Source organism: Pezoporus flaviventris, unplaced genomic scaffold, assembly GCF_033815535.1.
Source record: "Pezoporus flaviventris isolate CSIRO_AGI_PZ_B2104156 unplaced genomic scaffold, CSIRO_AGI_Pfla_v1 ptg000196l, whole genome shotgun sequence".
Taxonomy (NCBI): Eukaryota; Metazoa; Chordata; class Aves; order Psittaciformes; family Psittacidae; genus Pezoporus; species Pezoporus flaviventris.
The window spans coordinates 331200-357398 of record NW_026892744.1 but is presented as its reverse complement, the minus strand read 5'-3'; positions in this window follow the sequence as shown (position 1 = coordinate 357398).

Below are 26199 nucleotides of genomic sequence, written 5' to 3'. Positions count from 1 at the left end.
TTCTCAACCCTAACCCTAACCCTAACCCTAACCCCTAAGCCTAAACCTAAGAGTAACCCTAACACTAACCCTAAGCCTAACCCTAAGAAAAACCCTAGCCGTAACCGCTAAGACTAACCCTAAGCTTGATCGAAAGAAAACCCTAACCCTAACCCATTTCTCCTACTGTAATCGTAACAAAGTGAGTGTAATACTATATATATTCATAGGAAAACGTGATAAACGTAACACTGTGAGCAAAAAGAGCATTCTAACGACCCAGATAGGTTCTCAGCCCTAACCAAAACCCTAACCCTAACTTCTAAACCTAACCCTAACTTTAACCCTAACACCAGCAGCACAGTGAGTACAGCACGAACGTTCGGCCTCTGCTCCCACAGCCGAAGAGCCAGCTGGGAATGCTGGTGCTAGGACTCTTCAGCACACAGTCAGCTTTGCAATGGTGTCTCCATCATTCCTGTCGCTCCTCACTTTCATGCCCCAAATTGCATTTGAATCAAAATTCTCTGGTGGTCGCTCTCAGCTCCCCATCAGCACAGTGAGTAGTTCACGAACGTTTGGCCTCTTCTCCCACAGCCCAGGATCCAGTAGGGAAAGCTGGTGCTGGGGAACTTCAGCCCACAGTCAGATTTGCAAGGCTGCCTCCATCATTGCTGTCACTCTTTAATACCTGAAAGTGCATTTGAATGCAACCCATCCAGAGCTTGCTCTCAGCTGCCAGGCAGCACAGTGCGTAGAGCACAAACGTTTGGCATCTGCTCCCACAGCCAAAGAGCCAGGAGGAAAAGCTGGTGCTGGGCCTCTTCATCACACAGTCAGCTTTGCAACGGTGTCACCATCATTGCTGTCACTGCTTACTTTCATACCTAATAGTCCATTTGAATCATACCTATCCGGATCTTGGTCAAGTGGGCCCACCAGCACAGTGAGTAGAGCACAAATGTTTGGCATCTGATCCCATAGCTGAAGTGCCAGCAGGGAAAGCTGGTGCTGGGAATCTTAAGCACACAGTAAGCTTTGAAACGGTGCCACCATCATTTCTATCGCTCCTCACTTATATGCCTAGAAGTGCATTTGAATGCAAACTCTCTGGAGCTTGCTCTCCGCTGCCCAGAAGCACAGTGAGTAGAGCACAAATGTTTGGCCTCTGCTCCCACAGTCGAAGATCTAAGAGGGAAAGCTGGTGCTAGTGTTCTTCAGCCAGCAGTCAGTTTTGCAATGGTTCACCATCACTGCTGTCACTGCTCACTTTGATACCTAAACGTCTTTTTGAATCGTACCTCTCTTTATCTCCCTCTCTTCTGCCCAGCAGCACAGTGAGTAGAGCATGAACGTTTGGCCTCTGCTCCCACAGCCAAGGAGCCAGGAGGGAAAGCTGGTGCTAGTGATCTTCAGCACACAGTCAGTTTTGCAAGGCTGCCTCTATCATTGCTGTCACAGCTCACTTTCATACCTTAAAGTTTATTTTAATCCAGCTTGTCTTGTGCATGCTCTCGGCTGCCCAGCAGAACAGTGAGTAGAGCACAAACATTTGGCCTCTCCTCCCACAACCCAAGAGCCAGGAGGGAAAGCTGGTGCTGGGCATCTTCAGCACTGTGAATTAAATCAGAGTGATTCGTGTCATCAACTCAGTCGTCTAAGTGATCTCTGCACTTTGTGTGAAGATGGAATCCCTTGTGATCCTTGTGCTATGTGCAAAGGGTATGATAAGTGTCCCAGTCAATACCACAGTGAGGAGGAAGAAGAAACAACGAATAATTCCTCTGGGCCAACTGCAATTTTGTGCAAATAAATGTTTTGTTCATTGTTTAAATTGCATGAATGTTCTTAGAAAGTGAGGGTTAGGTAAGTTAGAGATATGTCTTGTTACAGAACATTGTGAAATCTGTACACCGAACAAATAAACACATAAGGAGTGGAATTTATGGGGGCTAAGATGGGGTCAGACTTGTGACAGACATAATATTTCTTCACCCGGAGACAAGACCCCAACAACAGGTGGAGAAGCCGCATAAAAGAAGACAATATGATCGCCTGAAGAAGCCCAGGAAAAGAAAATAACAGGATTGGCTGAAGAAGCCTGGGAAAAGAAAACATCAGGATGGGCTGAAGAAGCCCGGGAAAAGCAGAAAACAGGATTAGCTGAAGAAGCTCGGGAAAAGAAGACAACAAGATTGCCTGAAAACCAAGAAGCCTGAGAAAAGAAAACAAAAGGATTGGCTAAAACCCAAGAAGCACGGGAAACCAAAAAGTAGGAGAGACTATCCCCAGAAGTTCCCCGTGTGCGTCTCGGGCTGAGGGGAGGCACCCTGGTGCATCCAGCGCTGCTTGCTTAATGTCTCTCGATATTAATTATAATAAAAATGAATTAAAACAGATTGGCTACATTTTCATAACAAAAGTCCATTTGATTCGTACCTGTCGGGAACTTGCTCTAGGGGGCCCAGCAGCACAGTGAGTACAGCACGAACGTTTGGCCTCTGCTCCCAAAGCCAAAAAGCCAGGAGGGAAAGCTGGTTCTAGGACTCCTCAGCACAGAGTCAGCTTTGCAACGGTGTCACCATCATTCCTGTCGCTCCTCGGTTTCATACCTAAAAGTGCATTTGAACGCAACCTCTCCGGAGCTTGCTCTCTTCTGCCCAGCAGCACAGTGAGTAGAGCACGAACGTTTGGCCTCTCCTCCCACAGCCAAAGACCCAGGAGGGAAATCTTGCACTGGAATCTTCAGCACAGAGTCAGCTTTCCAGCGGTTCCACCATCGTTGCAGTCGCTTGTCGATGTCATACCTAAAATATCATTTGAATGCAATCTCTCTGGAGCTTGCTCTTGGCTGCCCAGGAGCACAGCGATTAGTGCACGAACATCTGGCCTCTGCTCCCACAGCCAAAGAGCCAGGAGGGAAAGCTGGTGCTAGGACTCTTCAGCACAGAGTCAGCTTAGCAATGGTGTCACCATCAGTGCTGTCGCTCCTTGGTTTCATACCTAAAAGTCCATTTGAATGCAGCTTCTCCGGGGCTTCCTCTCGGCTGCCCAGCACCACAGTGAGTAGAGCACGAATGTCTGGCCTCTGCTCCCACAGACCAGGAGCCAGGAGGGAAAGCTGGGGCTGGGAATCTTCAGAATACATTCAGATCTTTAATGGTGCCTCCATCATTGCTGCCACTCCTCACTTTCATAACAGAAGTCCATTTGAAAGCAACCTCCCTGGAGCCTGCCCTCGGCTGCCCAGCAGCACAGTTAGTAGAGCACAAACATTTGGCCTCTGCTCCCACAGCTCAAGAGACAGGAGGGAAAGCTAGTGCTGGGAATCTTCAGCACACAGTCAGCTTTGCAATGGTGTCTCCATCATTCCTGTCGCTCCTCACTTTCATACCTAAAAGTGCATTTGAATGCAGCCTCTCCGGAGCTTGCTCTCGGTTGCCCAGCAGCACAGTTAGTAGAGCACGAACGTTTGGCCTCTGCTCCCACAGGCAAAGAGCCAGGAAGGAAAGCTAGTGCTAGGAATCTTCAGCACACAGTCAGCTTTGCAACGGTGCCTCTATCATTGCTGTCGCTACTCACTTTCATACCTGAAAATGCATTTGAATGGTACCTCTCCTGAGCTAGCTCTCCGCTGCCCAGCAGCACCCTTAGTAGAGCACAAACTTTTGGCCTCTGCTCCCACAGCCAAAGAGCCAGGAGGGTAAGCTGGGGCTGGGAATTGTGGAGGCAGTGTTCTCACAGGAGAGTGGATAATTGGTACATAAATTCTGAGTAATCCTGAAAGATACAGCAAGGCCGTGAGAGGCCTATGGAAGCCTAAACAAACAAAATAAGAAGCAGCTGGATTTCACCGAGTTAATGAGAACTGTGGACTGTTGGCAAGCTTTCGAGGTCAAGTTCTCATACTTGTGCTTAACCAATTATATGTTAGCCACTAAGGGTCTTCAAGACATGTATCCAATCATAATATGCCAGATCACTGTAAGTGCATGAAGAAATAGTATATAAGGAGTTAAGGTTTTGTAATAAAAGGCTTTTGTCTGATCATATTTATCTCTCACTAAGTCCATATATTTTCTGCAGCAAATGGTGCCCAAACAGGGACCCCCCCTATTTTTCATGTTGAAACTGAAGGAATTAAAGTTCATGGCACCGAAGAAAGTGGAAAATGAGGAGCCGCAGGGACATCGGCTGGGTTTGATCGGGCAGGACCAGAATCAGGAGCTAGACGCCTCAGAACGGAGCCTTGTGAGCCCGGAAGACACTGCGCAGTGCAAAAAAGGTAACAGCCAACGGGTCTGGAAGAGGGTTAGGATGGGGAATCAATTAAGTAAACAAGAAATGGTCATCCTTAAGCTCTTCCAGCATGTCCTCTCAGTGAGAGGGATAGAATATGGTGATAATCTGTTAAAAAGACTATTGCTCTAGAGTAAAGGAAAAGAGCTGATCAAGAGGGTTAATGAAGCATTTGATCTTCGGACTTGGGGAAAAAAAATGGGGCATGCCTGTGGGATCAAGTTACTTGTGGTTCTTAGGAGACGAAGACTCTTGCTGACCCCTGGCTACTACTGAAAGAGACACTAGCCGCAATGAAGGCTGAGAAACAGGCGGCAAAATCCGCTTTTACAGCTCTCTCTGACTCGCCTTCTGTCCTGGGTTCAGCAGTAGCAGTCATGTTTTTTTCCTTTAACTGGTGCAGTGCTGTGTTTTGACTTCTAGTTTTGAGAACAGCGTTGGTGAAGCCGATGTTTTCGGTTGTTGCTAAGTGATGTTTACCCTGACCAAGGACTTTGTGAGGCTCATGCTCTGCCAGGGAGGAGGGGAAGCTGTGAGGAAGCAGAGACGGGGCGCCTGACCCGGGCTAGCCGGGGAGGTATTCCATACCACAGCACGTCATGCCCGGGGTGGGGGGTAACTGGGAGTTGCCCGGAAGGACAGGGGCTTCCGGGTGGAACTCGTTTTCTTGGCCGGTGGTATCGTATTCTCTTCCCTTGTTATTTTCCCTTATCATTGTTTTAGCTGATAGTAGCGGTGGTGATTTGTTGCTGGACTGTTCTTGTCTCAACCCGTAGGAGTTGCACTCTCTCGATCCTCCTCCCCGTTCCTCCGGGAGCGGGGAAGGGGAGAGCCCCGGTGCAGGGAGGGGGGGGGAGACGAACACGGACCTTGATTGTTGTCAGCTTGGCACCACTCACTGGGAGTGAGTGAACAAGTTACCTGACTGGGTTTAAACCACGACAGTTCTTTTTGGCGCCCAACGTGGGGCTCGAGGGGTTGAGATAAGAACAGATCTGACTGGATTGATAGTCACTCGTCACAATGCTGATTTATTGGCTCTCAAGGTTTTTCCTCTTGATCTCACAGTTTCAGTATACCATATCTTACGTCCATCCGGTATTGGCTGTATTAGTGTTTTTCAAGTGTGGGGCTTGGGCTAAGGTTTTTATCCCATTGTACTTTATGGTAATGACTTGTAATACAATAGAATCATTGATCATGAAACTGATCTGGTTTATGTTCCCAGTGTGGTCACCACCTTTATACTTTGGGAGGTATATGATGGAGGTGCTTAGCAATTACACATCTTTTTTCTCCTTCTCAGGTGCTCAACCTGTGAAGGAGACATCCTTTTACCCTCCTAGTCGTCCCCCCAGACCATTTACATTTGAGAGTTTTGAATTTTTTAAATGGCCTTTTAATGCTCTTGAGACTTGTTTGCTGATGGTGATGGGAATCACCATGCTAACACGCATACAGAGTGTGTTTTGCCCACTACTGATTTCAAGAGTTAAGCAGATTCAGGTTTGGGTCTTGTGTGGGGTCAAACGACGATGTAGGAGGACCGAGAGATTTTCCCAGAGGCTGGACAGCCATGAGTGGCAGGGTGTGTGGGATAGTATGGGCAAGTATCTAGGTCAGTGGGCCCCTCCAGTATTTTGGAATTTCACTACCGAACAACTGCAAAATCCAGAAGAATTAGTAAAACACTTAAATGAGGTGTGTGGTCATTCTGGCCATACCAGAGATGGACAAATCACGGCAACGTGCTGGGGCTTGGCCTATGCTTACAGGGCCTTGTTCAACACTATTCAGCACCTTCAAAAGGAAAAGAATGTCGGCGGATTTGAGGGCAAAGTGACAGTCGCTACTCAAACTTTGGCTGCAATGAACTGCGCAGCTACCCCAGTGGCAAGTACAGCAGCTGCTCAAACTTCAACTGCAACAGACAGCGCGGTTACCCCAGCTCCAAGCACGGTAGCTACACCACCCCCAGCAACAAGTACAGTCGCTACTCAAACCACAGTGATAATCACTGCAGCCAAACCAGAGGACCAAGTCGTACCAATATCAGTTGCCCCTGTACGCAAGAGAACAAGCAAAAAGGAGGCAAAAAGGGTGAAGCGAGATGAAGAACCAATGAATTCACCACCCGGTCCAGAATCTGATCAGGAGTCATCCTCACATGACGAAGAAGAAGAAGAAGAGGTAACTTCTCGACCTCGGACCTCAACCGAGCTGCGGAATATGCGAAAAGATTTTACCCGTCAACCAGGGGAGCACATCATCACCTGGTTACTCCGATGCTGGGACAATGGGGCCGATGGTCACGAACTAGAAGGTACAGAAGCCAAGCAGCTGGGATCACTTGCTAGAGAAGGGGGAATTGACAAAGCAATTGCAAGAGAGAAAAAGTCCCTCAGCCTTTGGAGGAGGCTCTTGGCAGCTGTGAAAGAAAGGTTTCCGTACAAGGACGATGTTACGAGTCGTTCGGCCAAGTGGACTACTATAGACAAAGGCATCCAGTCTCTGAGGGAATCGGCCATCGTAGAGATGATCTATCACATCAAGCCGAATAACGGGGATACACCTATAGATCCAGATGAAGTTGAATGTACACGACCCATGTGGCGAAAACTTACACGGAATGCACCGTCATCATATGCCCATTCATTGGCAACAGTGACCTGGAATGACATAGTACCACTAACAGTGGATGAAATGGTTCATAAACTCCGAGAGTTCGAAGACAATCTCACTCCTTCCATCATCTCAGCTGTGAAAAAACTGTCCCAGGACCTCGACAAATTGAGGGACGATGTATCTGATTTATCCAGCTCCTCACGTGTACCAACACGCGTCTCAGCTATTAACAAAAGACGTCCTATTGTTCAAGAGAGGAGATACAGAAGGTATACGCCACGGGGTACCCTATGGTTTTACCTGCTGGATCAAGGAGAAGACATGACAAAGTGGGATGGAAAACCTACTTCAGCTTTGGAGGAACGGGTGAGTGAACTGAAGAGGGGAGCAAGGGCCAAGACTGATCGTCCCATGAGAGCTACGGCTTCAGTCTCTGGTGAGCAGTTTCCCAGATGGAGTGGAAGAGCTGATTTTACTCCAGCTCCTGTGATAACGAAGAATAATCCCTTTCAACACGACTTAAGTGTCCAATGCTGTGACGACCATTAGAGGGGCCCTGCCTCCAGCCAGGTGGAGGTAGGGGACAATCGGATTTACTGGACTGTGTGGATCAGATGGCCTGGCACATCAGTCCCACAGAAGTATAAGGCTCTAGTAGATACCGGTGCACAGTGTACCCTGATGCCATCAAGCTGTCAAGGGGTGGAACCCATCTATATTTCTGGAGTAACAGGAGGATCCCAAGAGTTGACTGTGCTGGAGGCTGAAATCAGCCTGACTGGGAGGGAGTGGCAAAAGCACCCTATTGTGACTGGTCCAGAGGCTCCATGCATCCTCGGCATAGACTACCTCAAGAGAGGGTACTTCAAAGACCCAAAAGGGTACCGGTGGGCTTTTGGTATTGCTGCTTTGGAGACTGAGGAAATTGAGCAGCTGTCCACCTTGCCTGGTCTCTCAGAAGATCCCTCTGCTGTGGGGTTGCTGAAAGTTGAAGAACAACAAGTGCCAATTGCGACCACAACAGTGCACCGGCGGCAATATCGCACCAACCGAGACTCCCTGATTCCCATCCATCAGCTGATCCGTAGACTGGAGAGTCAGGGGGTGATCAGCAGGACCCGCTCACCCTTCAATAGCCCCATATGGCCAGTGCGAAAGTCTAATGGAGAATGGAGACTAACAGTAGACTATCGTGGCCTGAATGAAGTCACACCACCATTGAGTGCTGCCGTACCGGACATGCTAGAACTTCAGTATGAACTAGAGTCAAAAGCAGCCAAGTGGTATGCCACGATTGATATTGCCAATGCATTTTTCTCCATTCCTTTGGCAGCAGAGTGCAGGCCACAGTTTGCTTTTACTTGGAGGGGTGTCCAGTTCACTTGGAACCGACTGCCCCAGGGGTGGAAACACAGCCCTACCATTTGCCATGGACTGATCCAGACTGCACTGGAACAGGGGCAAGCTCCAGAACACCTGCAATACATTGATGACATTATTGTGTGGGGCGATACAGCGGAAGAAGTCTTTGAGAAAGGGAGGAAAATAATCCAAATCCTGCTGAAAGCCGGTTTTGCCATAAAACGGAGTAAGGTCAAGGGACCTGCACAGGAGATTCAATTTTTGGGAATAAAATGGCAAGATGGACGTAGACAGATCCCCACAGATGTGATCAACAAGATAACAGCAATGTCTCCACCAACTAATAAGAAAGAAACGCAAGCTTTCTTGGGTGCAGTGGGGTTCTGGAGAATGCACATCCCAAATTACAGTTCGATTGTAAGCCCTCTCTATCATGTGACCCGGAAGAAGAATGATTTTAAATGGGGCCCTGAGCAGCAACAAGCCTTTGAGCAAATTAAACGCGAGATAGTTCATGCAGTAGCCCTTGGACCAGTCCGAACCGGACCAGATGTAAAAAATGTGCTGTACACTGCAGCTGGGGAGAACGGTCCTACCTGGAGCCTCTGGCAGAAAGCTCCAGGGGAGACTCGAGGTCGACCCCTCGGCTTTTGGAGTCGGGGATACAAAGGATCTGAGGCCAGCTATACCCCAACTGAGAAAGAGATACTGGCAGCCTATGAAGGGGTTCGAGCTGCTTCGGAAGTGATTGGCACTGAAGCACAGCTCCTCCTGGCACCCCGGCTGCCCGTGCTGGGCTGGATGTTCAAAGGCAGGGTCTCCTCTACACATCATGCAACTGATGCTACATGGAGTAAATGGGCTGCACTAATTACACAACGAACTCGAATAGGAAATCCCAGTCGTCCAGGCATTCTAGAAGTCATCATGGACTGGCCAGAGGGCAAAGATTTCGGAATGTCACCAGAGGAGGAGGTGGTGCGTGCTGAAGAGGCCCCACCATATAATAAACTGTCAGAAAGTGAAAAGCAGTATGCCTTGTTTACTGATGGCTCTTGCCGTATTGTGGGAAAGCATCGGAGATGGAAGGCAGCTGTATGGAGTCCTGGACGACAAGTTGCAGAAACTGCTGAAGGAGAGGGTGAATCGAGTCAATTTGCCGAGGTGAAAGCCATCCAGCTGGCCCTGGACATTGCTGAACGAGAAAAGTGGCCAGTACTTTATCTCTATACTGACTCATGGATGGTGGCAAATGCCCTGTGGGGGTGGTTGAAGCAATGGAAGCAGAGCAACTGGCAACGCAGAGGTAAACCCATCTGGGCTGCTGCACTGTGGAAAGATATTGCTGCCCGGGTGCAGAATCTGGTGGTGAAGGTACGTCATGTAGATGCCCATGTACCCAAGAGTCGGGCCACTGAGGAACACCAGAACAACCAACAAGTGGATAAAGCGGCTAAGATTGAAGTGGCTCAGATGGACTTAGATTGGCAACATAAAGGTGAATTATTTTTGGCCCGGTGGGCCCATGACACTTCAGGCCATCAGGGCAGAGATGCAACATATAGATGGGCCCGTGACCGAGGGGTGGACTTAACAATGGACACTATTGCCCAGGTTATTCATGAGTGTGAAACATGTGCTGCAATTAAACAAGCCAAGCGGTTAAAGCCTCTTTGGTATGGAGGACGATGGTTGAAGTATAAATATGGGGAGGCCTGGCAGATTGACTATATCACACTGCCACCAACCCGCCAAGGCAAGCGCCATGTGCTTACCATGGTGGAAGCAACCACCGGGTGGCTGGAAACATACGCTGTGCCCCATGCCACTGCCCGGAACACCATCCTGGGCCTTGAGAAACAGATTTTGTGGCGACACGGCACCCCAGAGAGAATTGAGTCAGACAATGGGACTCATTTCCGGAATAACCTTATAGATATTTGGGCCAAAGAGCATGGCATTGAGTGGGTATATCACATCCCCTACCATGCACCAGCCTCTGGGAAAATCGAACGGTACAATGGGCTGTTAAAAACTACACTGAGAGCGATGGGTGGGGGAACTTTCAAGCATTGGGATACACATTTACCAAAGGCCACCTGGTTGGTCAACACCAGAGGATCTGCCAACAGGGCTGGCCCAGCCCAGTCAGAACTTTTACATATTGTAGAGGGGGACAGAGTTCCCGTGGTGCATATGAAGAATTTGCTGGGGAAGACAGTCTGGGTTATTCCTGCTTCAGGTAAAGGCAAACCCACTCGTGGGATTGCTTTTGCTCAGGGACCTGGATATACTTGGTGGGTAATGCGGGAAGATGGGGAAGTCCGATGTATACCTCAAGGGGATTTGATATTAGGGGAAAACAGCCAGTGAACTCAATTGTATGCTGTTGCCTGCTGTGTAATGCTTTTATAGCCCATCAACTAGATGTCTCCAGGTCACCAGCGACTGGCCCTGACTTCCCTCCAGCCATCATCCCAACAGAGAATGAACTTGGAACATCATGGACCGAATGGACTCGGCAGCATTATAGGGATTGGTCCATGCACTAAGAAAATGATTTTTTTTCCTCTTGGTCTGTATGTATATGGATGTATATATGTGGGAGAGCGATGGTGTATTGAAAATGTGGGATCTGAGCACGACGTGAATGGTATGGAATAAGGGGTGGATAATGTCCTGGGTTCAGCAGTAGCAGTCATGTTTTTTCCTTTGTGTTAACTGGTGCAGTGCTGTGTTTTGACTTCTAGTTTTGAGAACAGCGTTGGTGAAGCCGATGTTTTCGGTTGTTGCTAAGTGATGTTTACCCTGACCAAGGACTTTGTGAGGCTCATGCTCTGCCAGGGAGGAGGGGAAGCTGTGAGGAAGCAGAGACGGGGCGCCTGACCCGGGCTAGCCGGGGAGGTATTCCATACCACAGCACGTCATGCCCGGGGTGGGGGGTAACTGGGAGTTGCCCGGAAGGACAGGGGCTTCCGGGTGGAACTCGTTTTCTTGGCCGGTGGTATCGTATTCTCTTCCCTTGTTATTTTCCCTTATCATTGTTTTAGCTGATAGTAGCGGTGGTGATTTGTTGCTGGACTGTTCTTGTCTCAACCCGTAGGAGTTGCACTCTCTCGATCCTCCTCCCCGTTCCTCCGGGAGCGGGGAAGGGGAGAGCCCCGGTGCAGGGAGGGGGGGGGAGACGAACACGGACCTTGATTGTTGTCAGCTTGGCACCACTCACTGGGAGTGAGTGAACAAGTTACCTGACTGGGTTTAAACCACGACACCTTCACAACAGCAGGGCTCGGCACCTACATTAAATTCAGCACGCGGTGCTACAGCCATGGTAGTGTCGTCGGTTTTGGGCATAAAACATTCTGGCCAAAAACTGGCGAGCAGTATGGTGCAGTTGAGGACCCTGCACCTTTCTCCTGTCCTGTGTGGACAACGCCTTTATCGGCGGTAGCTCCAGCTGATACTCGGGAGCCAGTAGCGGCTACTGAGCAACCGAAACAAACTGATGTTAACCCTTTTCGTGCTGCTACTGCCCCTAAACTTAATCTCCAAGATTTTTTGCCGGGGTGGGAGTCTCCTAAGGAGGAGAGTGTAACTCCGAATAAATGCCCACCTCCGCCACCTACACCACAGCTTGCATCACTCCCACCGGAGCCGCAAAATGAGCGGAACTGGGGACAACGGACAAAATCCTTGGATAAACAATTGCAGGACTTGCGGGACTGTCTGGGCAAATTGGGAGAGGAGAGGGAGCAATCCCCAGGAAAACTGGAAAAACCAGGCAAGATCAGTCCTTGTGATGTGCCGTTACCACCGACTCCTACATCTAATAAAGTTAATCCGAGTGCCATGTGATGGCGAGGCTGCATTCAGGATGCAATCATAGACGGTACTATTTTACCAATAGATGTTCCCACTGAATTTCCTGTTATTATAAATACTCAGGGACAGCCTGTCTGGACTCCTATGGACTGGAAAGCTATGAAAGAAATTAAGGGAGCAATTACTCAGTATGGGTTGTCTTCCCCATAGACACAGAAATTCTATCTGCTTTCTTTTCTAGTAATGTTCTAACTCCAAATGATTGTCTCAGAGTGGCTGTAATTTTATTAACTCCTTCACAGCTCCTACATTTTAAAAGTGGGTTTGAAGAGCTTTCTGCAAGAGCTGCAGATGAGAATTCAGAGTGTAATCCTCATCACCCTTTGCACAGTGTTTCATCTGAAATGTGACTGGGAAAGGGACAATTTCACCCTGATGGAGTACAAGCTCATGTGAAAACTGAAGTTTTACAGCAAGCACAGCAATTGGCTTTAGCTGCTCTGAAAGCTGTGCCAGAAGCGGGAAAACCGAATCCTTCACATACGTCAGTAAAGCAGGGACCCGCTGAGCCATATATGCAATTTATTGACAGATTGACAGAGGCTATTGAAAAGAATATTGATCTGGCATCTAATGCTAAAGAATTGATGCTTATGTCTCTGGCTATGGAAAATGCTAACCCAGCTTGTAAGCCTATTTTGCAGGTTTTGCCAAAATCTGCTGGTCTTCAAGACATGATGGATGCATGTTCTAAAGTGGGCACAGCAGAGGAAAAGGCTGGATACATGGCTACTGCCTTCACCACTGCTGTTAACCCCCTTCTATAACAAGGTCAGGGTGATTGTGGGGGTACTAAAGGTATGAGATGTTATAATTGTGGATGGATGGGACATTTAAAAACCACAGCGTACTGTAAAGAAAATGAGTTCAGCAACCTGCCCCCCCTCAGGCTGGTGTTACTGGTTTTGAAGATAAATGTATTAAATGTGACAAATTTGGCCACAAGACAATTGAATGTCTTTGCAAGCCAGCTTTGCAACCTGACTTGCCTAGCCCTTCAATGATACCTCAGGATTGGGATTTAATAATCATTGATTTAAAAGACTGTTTTTTTCACAATTCCTCTACACCCAAGCGATTGTGAAAAGTTTGCTTTCTCTGTCCCAGAAATTAACAAAGGAGAGCCTGCTAAGAGGTATGAATGAGTTGTTTTACCTCAAGGTATGAAAAATTTTCCTGTTATTTGTCAACTGTATGTTGCCTGGGCATTGCAACCGATCTGACAAAAACTGAAAAAATGTGTTAAAGAATCATAGAATCATAAAATAGTTAGGGTTGGAAAGGACCTTAAGATCATCTAGTTCCAACCCCCCTGCCATGGGCAGGGACACCTCACACTAAACCATTCCACCCAAGGCCTCATCCAACCTGGTCTTGAACACTGCCAGGGGTGGAGCATTCACAACCTCCCTGGGCAACCTATTCCAGGGCCTCACCACCCTAACAGCAAAAAATTTCCTCCTTATATCCAATGTAAACTTCCCCTGTTTAAGTTTTAACCCATTACCCCTTGTCCTATCACTACAGTCCCTAATGAAAAGTCCCTCCCAAGCATCCCTATAGGCCCCCTTTAGACACCGGAAGGCTGCTATGAGGTCTCCATGCAGCTTTCTCTTCTGCAGGCTGAACAGACCCAACTTTCTCAGCCTGTCTTCATACGGGAGGTGCTCCAGTCCCCTGATCATCCTCGTGGCCTCCTCTGGACTTGTTCCAATAGTTCTATGTCCTTTTTTAGGTTGAGGACTCCAGAACTGCACACAATACTCCAGGTGAGGTCTCTCAAGAGCAAAGGGGCAGGATCACCTCCTTCGACCTGCTGGTCACGCTCCTTTTGGTGCAGCCCATTATATGGTTGGCTTTCCTGGGTGCAAGCGCACGCTGCCTGCTCATGTTCATTTTCTGATGAACCAACACCCCCAAGTCTTTCTCTGCAGGGCTGCTCTGAATCTCTTCTCTGCCCAACCTGTAGCTGTACTTGGGATTGCTCCCACCCAGGTGTAGGACCTTGCACTTGGCATGCTTAAATTTCATGAGGTTGGCATCAGCCCACCTCACAAGTGTGTTGAGGTCCCTCTGGATGGCATTCCTTCCCTCCAGCGTATCAACTGAACCACACAGCTTGGTGTCATCGGCAAACTTGCTGAGGGCGCACTCAATCCCACTGTCCATGTCAGCAATGAAGATGTTAAACAAGACCGGTCCCAACACCGATTCCTGAGGGACACCACTCGTTACTGGCCTCCAGCTGGACCTTGAGCCATTGACCACAACTCTTTGCATGCGGCCATCCAGCCAGTTCTTTATCCACCGAGTGGTCCATCTGTCAAATTGATGTCTCTCCAATTTAGAGAAAAGGATGTTGTGTAGGACAGTGTCGAACGCTTTACACAAGTCCAGGTAGATGACATCAACTGCTCATCAGTTCTGTAGCCCCATCATAGAAGGCCACCAAATTGGTCAGGCAGGATTTCCCCTTAGTGAAACCCTGCTGGCTGTCACCAAGCACCTTGTTGATTTTCATGCTCCTTAGCATGCCTTCCAGGAGAATCTGCCCCAAGATTTTGCCAGGCACAGAGGTGAGACTGACTGCTCTGTAATTCCCTGGGTCATCCATTTTCCCCTTCTTGAAAATGGGGGTTATATTTCCCTTTCTCCATTCGTCAGGAACTTCACCTGACTGCCATGATTTCTCAAATATGATGGCCAGTGGCTTAGCAACTTCATTCACCAGCTCCTTCAGGACCCGCGGATGGATCTCATCAGGACCCATGGACTTGTGCACATTCAGATTTTTAAGATGGTGTCGTGGTTTAAACCCAGTCAGGTAATTCGTTCGCTCACTCCCCCTCCTTTCTTGCCCTCCCCCTGCTCTCGGAGGGACGGAGAGGAGAATCAAAAGAATGCAACTCCCACGGGTTGAGATAAGAACAGTTTAGTAACTAAGGTATAACACAAATCACTACTGCTACCACCAATGATAATAATGATAAAGGAAATAACAAGGGAACAGAATACAACACCTCAGCACCAGCTGACCGATAACTCGCCCCCCAAGCCCGACCAAGCTCCAACTGATACCTCCTCCAACCCTGCAGTCTCCCAGCCCTTTCGGCTAACTCCCAGTTACATCCTGGGCATGACGTGCTGTGGTATGGAATAGCTCTTTGGTCAGTTTGGGTCAGGTGTCCTGTCTCTGCTTCCTCCCAGCTTCCCCTCCTCCCTGGCAGAGCATGAGGCTCACAAAGTCCTTGGCCAAACCAAAACATCTCTATCAGCTCTGTTCCCGAGCCGAAAGTCAAAACACTGCACTGCACCAGCTACCAAGGAGGAGAAACATGACTGCTACTGCTGAACCCAGGACAGATGGTCTCGAACCAAATCCTCTCCTACAGTGGGCAACAAAGTCTTCATTCTCACAGTCCCTGCATCTGCCTTCCAAGACTTGGGTGGTGTGGTCAGAGCCTTTGCCAGTGAAGACTGAGGCAAAGAAGTCATTCAGAACCTCAGCCTTCTCCAAATCCTGTGTAGCTAGTTCTCCCAAGAGCTGTCTGAGGGGGCCTACGTTCTCCCTTGTCTGTTTTTTATTTGCTATGTACCTGTAGAATACCTTCCTGTTATCCTTAATACCCCTAGCCAAGTTTAATTCTAACTGAGCCTTAGCTTTCCTAACCTGGTCCCTAGCTTCTCAGACAACAAGACTCTTCCCAGGCTGCCTGTCCTTGCTTCCACTTATTATAAGCCTCTTTTTTCATTTGAATTTTCCTCAGGAGCTCCTTATCCATCCAATCAGGTCTCCTGGCCCTCCTGCTGCACTTCCTTCTAGCTGGGATGCAACTCTCCTGAGCTTGTAGCAGGTGACCCTTGAATATCAACCAAGAGTCTTGGGCCCCCCTGCCCTCTAGGGCTGTATCCCATGGAACCTTACTAAGCAGGGTCCTGAAGAGGCCAAAGTCTGCTCTTTTGAAGTCCAGGGCAGTGAGCTTGTTGCACGCTCTTCTCACTGTCCTGAGGATCTCAAATTCGACCATCTCATGATTGCTGCATCCAAGGCTGCCCTGGAGCGTCACATTTCCAATGAGCCCTTCCCTGTTGGTGAGCACGAGGTCAAGCATGGCACCTCTCCTTGTCGGCTCCTCTATTACTTGCAGAAGGAAGCTGTCTTCTACACAATCGAGGAACCTCCTGGATTGCTTGTGCCGGGCCGTACCGTCCTTCCAACAGATGTCAGGGTGATTGAAGTCACCCATGAGAACAAGGGCCTGTGAGCGTGAGGCTTTTTCTATCTGTCTATAGAGTGCTTCATCCACAGGTTCTCCTTGATCAGGTGGTCTGTAACAGATCCCCACAGTAATGTCTCCCATAGCTATATTCCCTTTAACCCTGACCCACAAACTCTCTGTGGACTGCTCACCTGTCCCCAGACAGAGTTCCATAATCTCCAGCCTATCCCTAACATAAAGGGCAGTCCCCCCTCCCCGCCTGCCAGGCCTGTTTTCTAAAAAGCCTGTAACCTTTCATTCCAACACTCCAGTCATAGGAGCCATCCCACCAAGTTTCTGCAATGCCTATTATATCATACCCTGTAGACGTGCACAGATCTCTAATTCCTCTTCTTTGTTCCCCATGCTACGGGCATTTGTATAGAGGCGTCTGAGCCAAGCTCCAAATGAAACCCGATCATTGTCTGGAGTGGCTAGGATATCTCTACATTGCTCCAAGCATTTATTATACGTTCTGGCAACTGACTGGGTGTGTTGGAATGGAATGATGCCCCCCTCCCCCAACACATCTAGTTTAAAGCCTCCTTGACCAGTCTGGCAAGCCTCCTACCAAAACTATTCTTTCCCTTATCATCAGACCAGCTCCACCAGCCCCCACTAGACCTGGCCTACAAGCTTGGGTCCTGTGTTCAAGGCACCCAAATCCCTGACTATGACACCACCCTTTTAACCATTTATTAACCTGGCTGATCATCCTAGCTTTTTTTAGGTCCTCCCCTGTATCCTGGAGAATTGACAAAAAGACTACCTGAGCTCCAGAGCCCCTAACCACCTCCCCCAGGGCTCTGTAGTCCTTCTTTATGTTCCCCAGGCTACTACTGTCTATATCCCTAGCACCCACATGTATCACCAGAAGTGGGTAATAGTCCATGGGACTTACTAGAGCAGGCAGCCTCTCTGCCACATCCCTGATCTGTGCCCCTGGTAGGCAGCACACCTCCCTTGAGACCGGGTCAGGCCAACAGACGAGTGCTTCTGTCCCTTTCAACGTAGAGTCCCCTACTACTACGACCCACTGCTTTTTCCTGGCAGCACCAGGAGAGATCTTTACCAGGTTATCAGCCGGCTGTTTCTGGCTTGAGTGGGTTTACTCATTAGCCCCCTGCAGGACAGCAAAGCAATTCTGCATGGGGACAACAGACTTAGGAGGAAGCCCCTTGCTTTTGGTTGTCTTTTTCCTCCTTTTTTTTGTTGTTTTTTTTTGTTGTTTTTTTGTTTTTTTGTCACTAATTCCCAGCTTCCCGGGTTAACGGCCTGCTTCTTTCCTTCATGAGCTAGAGGGGAAGCTTGAGGCCCCTGCACAGTTTGGGCCAGGAGCAAGCATTCCTGCTTCCTCTCAGCTTCCCTGACATCTTGCAGTCTATTAACAGCATCCCTCAGCTCAGCCACCTCCTGCAGGAGGACCTCCACCAGGGAGCACCGAGTGCGCCCCTGCCCACTGTGCACCCTCCCCTCACAAGACCAGCGCAGGCACTCTCTACACCCCGAGCTCTGCACTGCAGCCTCCCCTCTCATTGGCTCTGTCTGGGTGCCTGTGCTGGCCACCGCTGGGGCAGGCAGAGCAGAGCTCCTGGACCAGGCCCTGGTCATACGACGAGTGCTCACCATCCCGCTCGCCTGCCCGCGTGAACTACCTCGACCCGTACTGTTTGCCCTCTCTGTTCTCTGCGCTCCTGGTCGCTCGCGCTCCCTGGGGCAGGATTTTAACCAGTCAGAGCTGGTGCCGTTGCTCCTGGCTCCGCCCCCTTTGAGTCAGATGCTCGCATCAGCTGAGCTGCCAGCTCCTGGGGGGTCCTGTCAAGGACTTGAGGCTCCCTCGGTGGCTCTTGTCGCTCTGAGTTGAGGCTCCTGGATGCTGATCTCCCCCCCGCTCAGCTGTTGAAGGCGTCCTCTCTCGAGCTGCTCACCTCAGCAATTGACCGGCAATGGTTGGTGATGCCTGGTTTAAATCTGCCGCTGTTCCTCCTGGCTCTGCCCCCTGTGAGTCAGCTGCTGGTGTCAGCTGAGCTGCCGACTCCTGGGCGGGTCCTGTCGAGGACTTGAGGCTCCCTTGGTGGCTCTTGTCACTCTGAGTTGAGGCTCCTGGTTATCTATCACTATATGGATGATATCCTAATTGCAGGAAAAGATTTAAACAAGGACCCCATAGTAATCAGCCATGGGACGGATACCGCAGGTCCCTCTGGAAGCAGAAGCCCAACACTGGATGGTTAGGGATGAAGGGCAAGCATCGTCCCACCCCACTGGGTGATGCAGGGACAAGGGACCCTATGGGGTGTCTCACAGATGAGCATCATTCCACCCCATAGGGTGCTGCAGGGACAACGGACCCTATGGGGTGCCCCATAGCTGCGCTGTGCCACCGCACGGGGTGATGGCGAGGAAGCGGGGCTCTCCCAGTCCCACCACCCCACTGGTGTGACCATGGTTGGGAGCATCAGCATCTCCCTATGGAATACCAGGAGCCCCGGAGCCTGGTGCCACTCACCCACAGCTGTCCCAGGAGCCATGCACCAGCCAGGCCAATGCCAGCAGGATGAAGACATGGAGCAAAGCCATCACTGCCATCACCGCTGAGGGTGACCCCAAGGTGCCACCAAGGTGCTGCCACCACCACCAAGGGTGACACCGAGATGATGCCACCAAGGAGCTGCCACCAAGGAGCTGCAACCAAGGAGCTGCAACCAAGGAGCTGCCACCAAGGAGCTGCTACCAAGGAGTGCCACCAAGGAGCTGCAACTACCACTGCACCCAAAGCGCAACTGCCCCAGGGATACGGGTGCTGGATACAGGTCCCTTGGTGCTGGGGCTGATGTGTATAGAGAGGCAGGTTTCATGGGGGGGGGGGAATGGGGGATTCCATGGGGGGCGGCCATGAGGGATTCCATGGGAGGTTCCATGGGGAGATGGAGATGGTCTGATGGGCTTGGGATGATTTGAATCCCTATTGGGATGCTCTGGAGCTCTGTGGGATGCAAAAGCTGGAAGCAAATGGGGGGCACCCAAAGATGGATGGGGGGCATGCCAAACGGCAATGGAAGCAGATGGGGGCACCCAAAGGCTCAAACAAGCACATGGGAGCCCCCCAAAAGGACCAGGAAGGTGCCCAAGGAACCACAAGGATGAGGGATGCAGGGGGCAGAAGCAGCATCCCCATGGAGCAAGGTCCCTGGTGAGGATTTATCCCACATTGATCACAAAACCACCGGTTTGCCCCTCAAAAGCACCCAAAATCCTGGGATTTGGTGGGCAAGGAGTGGTGAAGGGGTTGTCCTTACATCCCAGAGCCTGGAAGTGGGATCTGGCAGCAGGAGCCTCTGTGCAGGCGTGGATCCAAGGACACAGCTGCTGCCCCAGAGGCACCTTCCCAGCTTCTGCTTTGGGCCAAAAAGAGGTGTAATGGGGCCCAGGTTGTTGTTAAAAGCTAGCTTGGGGGGGGGGGGGGAGTTGATATGGTGCCAAATCCAGGGAATTTGCCCGGGAGGGGGTGGATGGGGAAAATAAGGGATTGGAAAGGGATTGGTGCAGAAGGAATGGGGCTTGTGTGGTATTCCTGGAAGCGGGCACGGTTGGATGGGGCTTGGAGCATCCTGCTCCATGGAAGGTGCCCCTACCCATGGCAGGGGTTGGAGCTGGATGAGCTTTAAGGTGCCTTCAACCCAACCCATTCCATCATTCCATGACTCCATGATCCCACACCTCTGTGCTGCAGTGTGGATGTTCCCCAGTGCAGGGATCTTCAGAAGGAGCTGGTGACACAAGGGAGCTCCAGAGCATGCCACAAGCAGAGCATCCCATAGGGATTCACAGCATCCCATAGGGATTCAGAGCATCTTACAAGCAGAGCATCCCATAGGCATTCAGATCATCCCACAAGCAGAGCATCCCATAGGGATGCACAGCATCCCACAAGCAGAGCATCCCACAGGTGTTCAGAGCATCCCACAGGTGTTCAGAGCATCCCACAAGCAGGGCATCTATCTTGGGTTCAGGAGTAGCAGTCATTTTTTTCTCCCTCTTGGTAGCTGGTGCAGCGCTGAGTTTTTGACTTTAAGCCTGGGAACAGCGCTGATAACACCGATGGTTTTAGTTGCTGCTCAAACGTTTACCCTGACCAAGGACTTTGTGAGTCTCACGCTCTGCCAGGGAGGAGAGGAAGCCAGGAGTAAGCAGAGACAGGACACCTGACCCAAGCTAGCCAAAGAGGTATTCCATACCGCAGCACGTCATGCCCGGGATGTAACTCAGAGTTACCCGGAAGGGCACTCACTGCTCAGTCGGCGGGTGGTATCGTGTTCTCTTCCCTTGTTATTTCCTTTATCATTATTATTATTGGTGTAGCAGCAGTGATTTGTGTTACACCTTAGTTACTGGACTGTTCTTATCTCAACCCATGGGAGGTACATTCTTTTGATTCTCCTCCCCATCCTTCCAGGAGCGGGGGGCGGGGGAAGAAGGAGGCAGGGGAGGTGAGCGAGCGAGACTGCGCGGCTGACTGGGTTTTAAACCATGACAAAAGTTGAGATTGCGATTGCATGGGAACCTAGATACTCCTCTACCACACAACAGCAAAATTTCACAGAGTAAACTTAAGCAAGAAGCTAACTCCACACAGAAAAAATACCTTAAGCAACCAAATTGCTGTCATCCAACAGGTCCTAGTTTGTTCCGCATCTGCACAGAGCTGTTTCAGGTCTCGGTTTCCTCCTGATTTGTTAGGCTAGTCAGGCACGGCACATTTTTTTAGCATTAATGCATATCTTGGACACAATACCTGTTGAAATAAAAGCCACTAATTCTCCTATTGTATAAGAGACAGCTGAATATTGTTTTCAGAAACCTTAAAGAATCTTCAGCTTACCTAAAAATTGTGGTTTACTTTAATATGTATCCGAATAATAAGCTTGTACCTTAAAGCAGAATCCATGGTTTGTTGGTGCTCCAGAAATCTTTTTGCCTGTCAAAGACATGTACATATCACTAAGGCTGAATTCACAGAAAAACTGCAGATGCCTTGGCTCCTAAAAAGAAGAGCAATGTACTATAGTTAGACTATTTTTAGCCAGCCCCTCCAGAGAAGAAACTCAGGAGATGTAGTAGTTAGCCTGGTCCAAAATAGTCTTAACATACTGTACTTTTAACTCTGACATTGTGAAATCTAGAAAGAGACAACTCAGAATCAATTTCATAACGCAGAGAAAAACCACATCAAACTAGTCAAAGAGTTCATTCTGCCAGAGAGGGAGAAAAACCGAAGTACAAGTGATGACACTTCTGGGAAAGCATCCGCTAAATTCAAGCCACAATAATATTACAGTAGGAGTCACGTTTTGAGAGCTGTATGCATTTCAAACATCAAAATAAAAGGTACTTTCATAACCTGAAAACTGTCCACTACTCTTTCTAACCATTCTCTCCATCCTCTAAGATGAACCAAGTTAAGGAAGAAAACAAAAGAGGTTTGCTGAAGGATACAAAAGCAGCTCAATGATTACTCTGGCAGTTAGCACAGAAAATTCAGAACAAGAAAAATCTTTAAGTGCTTTACGTAAAAGGTGTCTCAACTCCAGGGTATCCTGTTAAACATTATCAGGTTTCAAGAACTGCCACCAAAAAGTTGAAGTAGTAAAATGGAAAACTGTACAGTGACAGAACGTGAGAACTCGCAAAATCTTCCTGTAAAATCCCTTTATACACAGGGTTTTTTATTTTACATAATGAAGTAAGACAACCCCTTTTCAAAGCGCCTACTTACACTTCAGCATTTTAACTACCAGTTGAAAATTCATTTTAGAAGAGTACTCTGTTAACTGACTGGAAAAATATTGATCAGAATGAAGTAAAGTTAGGCAAAAGGAAATTACTCTAAGACAATACTTTTCCAATTTTATATCGCTCTACATTTTATCTATAATAAATATTTTTTTCCTTTTTATCGTTGGAAGTTGAAATTCAAATTTTTCTTATTAGAACAGATTTTAAATACATACACCTTTGCTCTAACTTTGTTATGTTATTATGTTCTCCCTTTTTTATTTTCCTTTACCTCAGATGTACCTTTAGTGGAAAAAAAAAGGCCAGATCTTCTCAAAAGAAAGTACAGTTCTTTCCGGGATTTTTCTCCCTGCTCCTTTGCATGCAAATAACTGTGAATCTCAGGAGATGTGCTGGAGCTTAGGAACATCTGAAAGAAAACATCAGATATGCATTTCTCCTTCCACCTGAAACCAGCTTTCTATTTCACTAACATAGACAGAACTAAGGGGAATAAACCCCTAAATCCAGTATCACACCACAGTAATTCAATTATGATTGTATCTAATCCCATTAAGAGTACTTCTGACTTAAGATGTGTAGAATATTACACAACTCCAAGGTATGCTAAGCAAGTTACATAGTTATATAGAACATATGGTTTGAAATGAGAGCATTAGTTATGCAATATGTTGACTTCAGCAACAAAACCGGTGTTAAGAAGTTCTGATCCCATGCCTCAGATCCTACGTATATAAAACCGCAAATGAATGCTACCAACAGATGAAGAAGAAACAACACAAAGCTACCTCTCCTTCCTCCTCTGTTACAAACCAGATAAAGGAACCGATCTGAGCTAAAATTAATTCAGCAAAGAAATCACAAAAACTGAATCACAAACCCATGCAGGTCAGGTAGATGTTACCATTTTCAAAAGGAGACAAAGGAGCCACCTGAAGGGGTGCCTGAGCAGGAGCTTTAGGAGCCAAAACCAGAAGCTGGGCCAATCATCGAGACAGCTGCTCAAGATATTCAATGGTTTTGCTTTAGCCATTTCAACCAGACATTGTCAGAGCGCAACACTGTTGTCTTAGCAAAGAGCAAGTACACGGTTCTACTCAGTCTGCAGAACAAAACTGCAGAAGTACCCATTAAAAGCTGGCAACCACATTAACTTTATGCTAATTCCATGAAATGCATTATTCATTTTTATTCCTCTTCTTCCAATAAAACTGCTCAGAACAATGACTCACATCTAAGCATACTAACCTAGAATCCTTCAATCTCCATATACGCAAAGGAACCAATGTCATTACTAAGCTCTTAAAGGAAAATTGCCCCAGGCTGGTCTGTAGTATTATCAATTCTATCTAGACTTATACAGAGATAGGCAACAAAGGGTTTTCGGGTTGATATCTGCAGTTTCCACTACTGCATTTTCCTCCTGTCCACTGCCACTTCCAGAAAATCTGATTTGAGGACACAAAGCAAAAGTTGACCAGGCAAGAGACAGAATGGCCAGTACAGGACTGCAGCAAAATAAAGAAATGAATGTGATTTTGGAAGCACACCAAGTTCTTCAGACACTAAATAATGCAGTTCAACCAAGAAACACAAGGTTGCTTTCACTTCTATTGTTCTCCTGTCTTGCAGTCTAAATTCAGCTGGTGTGAATGCAGTAACATGGGCAGGCTTCACTTGACAGGGGAGTGTCCTAGCCCACAACAAAGAATGCATTATGCATAGCTTCACTGCTAGTCACCTGAATAGTTACATTACAGTAAGACTAGGTACATCTGTCTACAGTGCTGCTGGCACACAGCTGTGTGCAAATGCAGTTTAAGCTATTTCAGTCACACTGAAGCAGAAGGGTAGGTTCTGGTAGGTGTTCCAGCCTGTTAATCTCCCCATTTGCCACGAATGAACAGGTTCACGGGTAGCAAATATAAAGGCTGAGTTGAAGAAGTATTTTAACTCCATAAACAATGTCAAATGGAAGCTTTAGGAAAATCTAAATGAGTCAACCTATGTAAAAAAAGAACAGCATCTTTTTAGGTTTTAGTATCTCTGCTTAACACGAAAGGAGTGCTTGGCTCGCAGCCTGCACAAGTGTCTTTCCCAGGATTTCTGCCATAAGAGCTTCAAACCAGAAGTGCTGTCATGAAGAACACTTCTCTTACTCAGCAGACCAAAGTGGAATACAAAATACAAAGCTCAGCTTCAACAGTCATCGTTGTGCCCATGCTATCAATTAAAATAAAGTAGCAATAATGCTAGGAAAAACGCAATCCCAGATCCATCTTTTTCTTTCTAAGACAGCTGAGGACTGTGTGAGAAAGTACAACCTGAGCAAGCTGAAGTTAAACTAGTAAACGTCAGAAGGAATGCGCAGTAAAACTATTTCAGAGTCAGAACTGAATGCAATAAACACCTAGAACTAAAGATAGTAGAAAAGATCACTTCTTCTGGATTTTTGTTCTGGCTTGGTTTTGGTAGGGTTTTCTGTTGTTGTTTTGGTTGTTTGTTGGTTGTTAGTTTTTTTTTAATGGAGGTACATGCAAATTTATTACTGGGGGAATGGATCCCTGTTCAAACAGATAATCAATATATGACTAATATAAGAAAAGTAAGTCCTTAAAATAGGAAGATGAATTGCGGAGTTAAATGATGGTATGCTGCAGGCAGGGATTACCCGTCACATGATACGCAGAAATAAGCTTGCGCCCTCCCTCCCGTGCAGTGAAATTTATAATATGATTTGTAGGGTGGTATCAAATGTCACCATGTCTTTCACACAGTAACATATGACAGCACCAAGGACTCAATTATGATTTGCTTAACTGTAAAACCAACCAATTTAAAACCAGTGTGAACAAAAACCAAAGCAAAATGAATGCCTTTTGTTGGTAAAAAAACCAAATCAATCAACAGGTGAAAAAACAGAAGAGGAAAAGCATTGCACTGTCTCAGATTAATATAATAATAACAAAAATCAGAAATTCGAGATGTCATTAAATGCAATGAAGTTTGAGAGCCATACTCATAACTAGAAACCTTATCTGTCTGCATCTGCAACATTTTGAATGAAAGACAGGTTGCAGTAGCATGGAAAATATTTGCTAAGGTGGACGCTTCTCAAGCATTACACACTATTTTTGACAGTCAAAGAAGCCAACATTTTCCCAACGCTCTGTGAATCAAGTTTGAATTTGATGACTGATTTCTTCAAAGATGTGACGACAGTTGGCAGTGATCCAGCCCAATGCTGCTGGGAATGAGCAGGATTTTCCCCTGAACCTGCTGACAAATTCTAGGGCCCCAAGCAGTGCCCGTGAAGAGCTGTTACTGACTCTCAGTATTGTCCCCTATTGACTTCAGTCAGTCAGAGAGTTTTAGACTGGCAGAAAGGCCAGAAAAACCTAGAAGGGAAAATGAGGAAAGGCAGACTGGAACATGCCGAGGAGATTGACAAGAGACTGAAGTTCTGTGCACAGCTATTTCAACCTGAAATCTGGAACAGAATCAGATAGGAAACTGCTCAGGGACAGAGAGACTTTCTGTGGCAGAATGGTTAGAGAAAGAAAGCTTAACTCTGAAATCTGTGAAGGCAGAGAATGAGAACAACTCAGAACATGGGGGAGTGGGGCAAGAGATGGCAATGGGGAAGGCCAAAAGGAAAAGTCACTACCAGGAATTCTACCTTTCACAAAAGGATGAGTGCCTGTCTTGGTAATCCTGCTGCGTCTTTAACTTAATTTTTGCATATATAAAATTTATTTTGTTACGATTATTTAGGAAAGGCATATGCTCTCTTCTTTAACATATTCTACATCAGGTGCAAGGTTCTTTTTATTCCTCTGGAAGATAGGCTGGATGTGTGCTGTCTACAATAGGTTTTTCTAACGTATTCACATTACATATAAAAAGCTATTAGAAAGAAGCAGTGGAATTGGCCAACAGGACTCTGAACTTTAAGTCTACCAACCAAACCTGAATATCAATTGCATCTATTAAGCAG